This window comes from Nematolebias whitei, chromosome 8 (assembly GCF_014905685.2).
Source record: "Nematolebias whitei isolate Nwh7 chromosome 8, NemWhi1, whole genome shotgun sequence".
Classification (NCBI taxonomy): domain Eukaryota; kingdom Metazoa; phylum Chordata; class Actinopteri; order Cyprinodontiformes; family Rivulidae; genus Nematolebias; species Nematolebias whitei.
Window position 1 is genome coordinate 4169598 of NC_056505.1, and position 7924 is coordinate 4177521.

The following is a 7924-nucleotide window of genomic DNA, read 5'->3' on the forward strand; positions in this document are numbered from 1 at the left end:
GTCTTAACTGGAGTTACTGGGAGAGATCTTAGTTTCTCTCCACTGGCTCATTGTCAAGTCCAGAATAGAATTCAAAATCTTGTGTCTAACCTACAAAGCTCTCAACAACCTAGCTCCATCTTATGAGATCTTATTGTTCCATATTTTCCTAACAGATCACTTCTCTCTCAGACTGCAGGTTTACACGTGGTTCCTACAGTTTCCAAAAGCAGAACGGGAGGAAGATCTTCCAGTTCTCAGGCTCCTCTCTTGTGGAACCAGTTTCTGTCCGTGAGGCTGACACATTGTCCAGTTTGAAGACTGGGATTAAGACTTTCCTTTTTGATAAATCCTATAGTTAGGGTCGGCTTGGGTTTCCTGAGCACAAATACCAGATGATGAGATACCACTCCAAATGTTGAGTGGCATCCAGGCCTTTATGTCCTCATGACACAGAAGAGGTTGCTTGATAGAGTCACATCTTACTTTATGAGAGGAACATAAACTCACCTGTCATCTGCATAACACTGGAAGAAAACCACACATTGTCTGAGCATGGATCTAAGTGGAAACAGATAGAGAACAATAGAGGACGTAAAACTGAGCCTTGAGGGATTCCACAAGAAAGAGAGGAGGACAATGATAGATTAAACACAGACAGTTTGGTTTTTCTAATGAAGCTTGAACCATTCCAGAGCAAAGCCCTTGACCCACCGCTCCTAACGAGACAGCAGACTCTAATCCCTCCTCATGTGCTCATCAGTCCCAGCTGTTTCCACCCGTAGTTTCTTATGTCTTTGTTTTGTTGTCCCCCGTTGCAGAGCGAAAAAGAGGAACGACCCTCCGTCTGTTCTCCTCTGTTGTCTGCATAACTTGAAACACGTTCAACTTCCATTTATGTGTGTGACTGCATCTAGGTGCAAGAACGGTTCCTTTTGAAAAATTCGGTGGCCACATCAAAATCCAAGATGGCCACCACCATATAGACATGCAAACCGACCACCCCAATCATTTGAGGAAACTTTCTAGTTTTTATATTGCTTAAAAGTAAAGTTTCCTCAAATGATCGGGGTGTCCAAAGACTAATTTATGAGGGCCAAGGCCACCATTGGCCACTCCCTGGCGCCTCCATTGCACCTGATGGATAAAATTGTTCCCTCCACTCGTCAGGATCATCACTCTGCACTGCCTTTGACAAGGAAACAACAACAACAACAACAAAACCGCCCTCTGTATTCTCCAGAGTAACTCCTCCCCACTTGAACATGTTGATTCAGAAACATTTCGGTTTACGTTCATTCACTGTTCAACTCCAATCCAGAAAAACACTCGTCTCCAAATCTACAAACATTCACTATTCAAACCCGCCAGAGACGGCGGGGACACCGGCGCACCTCATGTTTGTCTTTTCTCTGTGCTCCTTGTTGTTCTGTTGTTGTTTATCTGCTGCCTCCGCAGATTTGTTTGTAAACAAACAGAATATCTTCTTCCTGTCCAGATGATCTTGACGTCATCAGATTAAACTTTTTAATTCTGAATTATTTTGTCAGACTGACCTGGAATATTTAACTGAACTCTTTCTGTTCACAAAACTGAACTTTGTGTTTTTTCCTCTCAAGTTGTCTTCAAGTTTAAAAGTGTTATTTTGTCCTGATAGATGGTTTTTAGTCTTTTATTTTAAATTTTATTCACATATTTGAATAAAACTGAACTCTGCTCAAAGCCACTTTTTCTGTTTTACTTCTGAAAGTTTATTTTGGGGCCAAAAACAAAAAAAAAGGGGGCCACAAGTGGCTCCAGAACCACAGGTTGTAGACCGTTTCTTTCATTTTATTTATGTTTTGTTTTATTTGTTCTGTGAACTTTATTGGAGCAGGTTTGATCCAAAAGTCTTTCATGAAGCCTAAAGGTTTTGCAGGTTCCGGCCCGGCTCCTGGTTCTGCAGCCTCTGGGGTCAGGTCTGCAGGTTGACCCGAGGACCTCCTGCCCTTCAGAACCAAACCGGACTGCAGTGGTTCCCAGATGTCCCCCCAGGAGGACCAGAAGGATCATCTGGACACACAGAGGTTCTGTTCGAACCAGGGAGGAGGCCTCTGGTCCGGAACCGCAGGAGTGAAACTACTTGTTCAGAAGGATCCTGCTCGCCGGTTCTGGTTCTGGTTCTGCTGCTCCGGGTTCGGATGGGGGGGGTGGGCTCTTCCTCCTCCTCCGGCTCGTGCACGGTGACGTCACGCAGGGTGGTCCTGCAGCTTATTAGGCCCGGGAGCTCAGATCCAGGTTCCAGCTGGGAGGCGGAGCGGGTTCTCCGGACTTCAGCAGACCGAACTCCGTCTCGCTCCTGGTTCCGTCGAACTTTATCTAAACCCAGAAGCTCCTCATCCTCCCCGGGTTCTGGCTGATCCGGAACAAGTTCCTCTGAACCTGTAGAACTTTTCTTTTGGGTTAAAGTTCTGTAGAACCTTGTGAGGCTCGTCATGGTTCTGCTGTCTTTGGTTCTGCTGCTTCTAGGACCCGTTTGGACCTGCGCTGAGGAGGTAAGACTTCTACCAGAACCTTTGGGTCCACTGGAAGTTTTTTACGCAGAAAGTTGGATGAAGTGAACGCAGCCTGTCAGCACGCGCACGCTGCTTCCTGTGCGCGCGACACGTTGTCTCCTGTCACACACACGCGCGCTTCAGTCCAGTTGTGCAGAACCGAGCCGGGCTCTAACCCGTTTTCTTCCTTCTGTTCCAGGCCTCTGCAGGAGCAGACAGACAGGGTGAGTCCTGGTTCTGATCCAAAGGCTGGGCAAACAGAACCTCTGAGGACAGACAGTAACACACGCACACACACGCACACGTGCTTGAGGGGCTTTGTTCTGATCGAGACAGAACCCTGAACATCTGTTCTCCATTCAGAGGTGAAGGAGGGACAGAGCTGCAGAACCATGGAGGAACGGGTCACGTTCTCCGGTCTCTTCTGAAATGTTCCACTCAGGATCATCGGGCTCTCGCACAGCCCTACAACCAGATTATCAGCCAGTGGTGCAGTGGTTAGAGCTGTCGCCTCACAGTGAGATGGTGGCAGGTTTGCCTCCCACCTGGAGACTTTCTAGGTGGAGTGTGCGTGTCCTACCTGTGCACACACGTGTCTTGTGCTTTCTCCCACGGACCAAAACATGGATGGATGGATGGATGTTTGTTTGGTTGGTTGGATAGATGGATGTTTGGATGGATGTTTGGTTGGATGGATGATAGATGGATTCAATTGGCTGAATGGATGGATGTTTGGTTCAATGGATGGGTGGATGTTTGGATGGATGGATGGATGGATGGATGATTGAAGAATGGATGTTTGGTTTGGATGGATGTTTGGATGGATGGATGGATGGATGATTGAAGAATGGATGTTTGGTTTGGATGGATGTTTGGATGGATGATTGAAGAATGGATGTTTGGTTTGGATGGATGTTTAGATGGATGATTGAAGAATGGATGTTTGGTTTGGATATTTGGTTGGGTGGATGATTGGTGGGTTTGATTGGATGAATGGATGCTTGGTTGGTTGGATGTTTGGTTGGATGGATGTTTGTTTGGATGGATGGATGGATGGTTGGATGATTGGACATTTATATGGATGGTTAGTTGTTTGGTTGGATGGATATTCATATGGATGGATGGAAGAAAGATGGGTTTGATTTGATGGATGGATGTTTGGTTGGATGGATGGTTGATATATATGGATGGATGGGTTTGATTAGATGGATGGTTGGTTGGATGGATGCTTGTTTTGATGGATGGATGTTTGGATATTTATATGGATTTATACAGATGGATGTTTGGTTGGATGGTTGGTTTGATATTTACTGTATATGGATGGTTGGATGTTTGTTTGGATGGATGATGTGAACTCATCATCCAACGACAGAGCTAACATCTATCTGCTTCTAACGTTTTCATGTTCTGTAAGTCGCCTTTAAAAATCTGATGGACTTCCTGGACTCAATCCAGGACCCTCCTGAGGGTTCTGACCCGGGTGGAGGGGCCCCCCTCCTTCCAGGTCCTGTAGAAAACCTGAAGTGGTTCTGGTCTCAGGCAAACCTTCAGACTTTAAAGACGAGGAGCAGAGAGCTGCAGCAGAGTTCAGCTCAGAGTCCTTCAGATTAAATTTTCCTAATTTGAAGAATCTAAAATTATAATCTGCAGCAGAGCAGCACGATGTTTACAATCCCAGACAGACGCTGGACCACTACACCGAAACCCTAAATGTTTTTATGAACGCCAACCTTTATGTCTGAACCAGTCTGGAAAAAAGAAGGAAGCGTGGACGAGTGATTTGCCAAGTTCTTCTCCTCCGACATTTTACTGACACCAGTTTTCCGTACGGTAAACCAACCTGCACCTCCTGCAGCAGGAGACGTAGTTGTTGCTGAGTGTTGCGCAGCAAAAAGTCCAAACCGATGAACTGAAGGCAGTTCTAGTTGCTCCTGAGCTTTTCTTCCTGTAAAGGTTCAGTCCCAGTTTCTTTAGGACAACTCTGTTGCTGAAGTTGCATCACTCTTGTGAAAGAGGACACGGTCACGTTCAGTGAAGCAACGAAGCAGCGTTCAGAGAACACACTCGTGCTGCTTCAGACCTCAGACTTCAGTCTCTGTGATGCAGGTCCCCCCCCCGGCTGTGACTTAGTCCTCAGACGTGTCATTTGTTTCCCTGGGGATGCCTGTTTGACACAAAGATAATGACAGGCCTTTAAATGCACTTACCGCTGCAGGAGAAACGGACCGAGGCTGGATGATGGAAGTGTCTTTTTGAAAGACGTTTCCAGTGGTGCAGTCTACGTGATACGCTGGTATACGGAGTATACCCACTAGAAAAGCTTGGGAATTTCTGTATACCCACTTAAAAGTGCCCAATAATATGTGACGTATCATTGGGCACGTGTCATTGATACTTTAAATGGCAGTTGAGCTCTTCCGTTACAGTCTGTCTGTACGCAGCGCTTGTTTATCACAATCACTTACAAGGACCAGCGCAAACTCTTTGCTCCTCTCCGCTGCTCTGTTTGAAACGTGGAGCTCGGGTCAGCCGGGGAACAGGATAAAGACCCATAACCCCACCTGCTCACACCCTTCAGCTGCTGTTGGGTTCCCTGCTGCAGGTTCAATGGATGTTAGCGTCATGTTTTATTGTAGATTAATTTAAATGCAGTCTACATGACTTAAACAGCTGAAAGGGGTTCTGTCCAGCTCCTGGGTGACATAACATTATCACCCTTTTGTGTTTGGTGGTGGACAATAAAACTCCTGATGTTACAACGTTTGACTTCGTGTCCTACAGATCCGCTGCGGACCCGTCTAAAGGAGTATGGTCTGGTCACGCCCTTCAGCACGGACGCTCACGGACACTTCCTGTCCCACCTGCTGTCAGCCACTCACAAGCGACGGGTCAGGAGGGAGGTGTTTCCTTCCGCTGAATCGGACCAGAACATTTTTTTCAACATTTCCGCCTTTGGAAAGGAGTTCCACCTTCGTCTGCGACCCAACACCCGGCTAGTGGCACCTGGGGCGGTGGTGGAGTGGCACGATGAGGTCCAAGGTTTTGGAAACATCAGTGGGAATAATTCCAGTCCAGAAACCAACGTGACCGATGGGAGTGAGGAGATCCTGCGCCGAGAGCTGCTGAAGACGGACTGCACCTTTATCGGGGACATCACAGACGTGCCCGGGGCCTCGGTTGCCATTAACAACTGTGACGGGCTGGTAAGTCTTTCTTAGACCCCCCTTCTCCAAAAGCTAAGATCCATGACCTTCTGAAGTGATGACATCTTAAGTTAGACATCTTAAATTTAGCCTTTCTTTACGTCAGAGTTTTCATGGTACGTTGTGTTACTCAGGACCAGGTTTAATGGGTCACTGCTCAACTGTTTCTCCCCCCATCATAAAACATCACTCCCTTTGTGCTCCTTCCTGGCCTCCTCATAAAACACTTGACTGAAAACTGGGGAGTGACTCAGGAGGACCAAATCTTTTGAGGTGATTTGGGAGGGGGTGTTGACCATAAATCAGCATCTCAAACCCAAATTCCTGGAGTAGTTTAAAAAAAAATGGGACAAATGACGTCATCAGAGTCTGATAAAAAACACAAAACTGCATAAATACATTTTTTGTTGCTGGAACTGGACTGTCTTGGTTTATGGTGTAATCGTATGGCTCAGCCACAGTTTAATTCATTCCTGGATATGAGGATCATAGTTCAGTTTGGACCTTTTGTACGAGGGTCATGGTTCTGCTTCTACCTGGTTTTGAGATTCACGGTTCAGTTTGTACCTGGGTATGAGGATCAAAGTTCAGTTAGTACCTTTGAACGAGGGTCAAGTTTCTGTTTCTACTTGGGTATGAGGCTCATGATTCAGTTTCTACCTTGGTATTAGGGTCATGCTTCAGTTTACATCTTTATATGAGGGTCACGGTTCAGCTCGTACCTGGCTATGACAGTCACAGTTTAGTTTGTACCTGGGTATGAGGTTCATGGTTCAGTTTGTACCGGGGTATGAGGGTCATGATTCAATTTGTGCCTGGGTATGATGGTCGCAGTTTAGTTTGTACTCGAGTATGATGTCACGGCTCAGTTCGGACCTGGGTATGAGGGTCACAGTTTAGTTTGTACCTGGGTGTGATGGTCATTGTTCAATTTGTACCTGTGCATAAGGGTCATGGTTCAGTTAGTACCTCGGTATAAAGGTCACAGTTCACTTCATGCCTGGGTATAAGGGTCACGGTTCAGTTAGTACCTGGGTATGAGGATCATGATTCAATTTGTACCTGGGTATGAGGGCCATGATTCAGTTTGTACCTGGGAAAGATGGTCGCAGTTTAGTTAATACCTGGGTATGGGGATCACAGCTCAGTTTGTACCTGGGTATGAGGGTTACGGTTCAGTTTGTACCTTTTGTATGAGTGTCACAGTTCACTTTGTACCTGGTTATGACTGTCATGGTTCAGTTCATATCCAGTTATGAGAGTCTTGGTTCAGTTCATACCTGGTTATGAGGGTCATGGTTCAATTTGTACCTGTGTATTAGGGTCACCGTTCAGAATGTACCTGTTTTCCAGAGATGGCTAATGTAAAGTTTAAATTTAGGTTTGTTTTCTGTGTGTTTTTGGTATTAAATTCAAACGAAAAATAAAAAAAGTTTGTTTGATGGTGAGATCATTGCTTGGTTTTATTCTGTTCATAATTTGACTGATTAGTTTAACAGTTTCATGTAATTTTTATTTCTTGGTTTTATTGGTTGTTGACAGAAGTTTGTTACCCAGAATGAAAGAATAAAATGAAATCAGCTGAAGTCTGGGGAGTTTAGAGGAAATGACAAGTGAGAGGAGTGTAAGTCCGGATCGGACCATCAGTAAATCAGTGGTTCTGACTGATGAGGACCAGGTGGTGGTCTTTGATCTCAGGTTGGAGCCGCCTCCTGCATCAGGTGTGTGTTTTACTGCCTCCTGGTAATTACAGTCAGGCTGCTGTCTGGAAGGCTTCACAGCAGCTCCACCGGCAGCTAAATGCTTCTCAGGCAGATCCAGTGAGGGAGGTCGGTGTTATGTTACTCGTATGTCAGTGAAACAGTGTTAAACACTTGATGACCGCCAAGTTCTTTGTGAGATGTTCCTCAGACTGCCTGGTTCTGTGTGCGATGTTCCTCAGACCACCTGGTTGTGTGTGAGATGTTCCTCTGACCGCCTGGTTGTGTGTGAGATGTTCTTCAGACCGCCTGGTTGTGTGTGAGATGTTCCTCTGACCGCCTGGTTGTGTGTGAGATGTTCTTCAGACCGCCTGGTTGTGTGTGCGATGTTCCTCAGACCGCCTGGTTGTGTGTGAGATGTTCCTCAGACCTCCTGGTTCTGTGTGCAATGTTCCTCAGACCACCTGGTTGTGTGTGAGATGTTCCTCAGACCGCCTGGTTGTGTGTG

General features: G+C 46.2%; 1 protein-coding gene and 1 long non-coding RNA gene across 2 annotated transcripts in view; both read left to right on the forward strand.

Moving 5' to 3' along the window:
- Positions 1-2486: 2486 nt before the first annotated feature.
- Positions 2487-5330, forward strand: LOC119413127. Its single transcript, XR_005186951.1, has 3 exons — positions 2487-2513; positions 2713-2737; positions 5295-5330. It is a non-coding gene; the product is annotated as an uncharacterized LOC119413127 (long non-coding RNA).
- Positions 5331-5485: 155 nt separating this feature from the next.
- The window catches only part of LOC119412995 (A disintegrin and metalloproteinase with thrombospondin motifs 3), a 53979-nt gene continuing 51540 nt past the window's right edge, over positions 5486-7924 (forward strand). The window contains exon 1 of the mRNA XM_037680007.1: positions 5486-5716. The gene's annotated coding sequence lies outside the window, so the exon portion shown is untranslated. The remainder of the gene's footprint in view (positions 5717-7924) is intronic.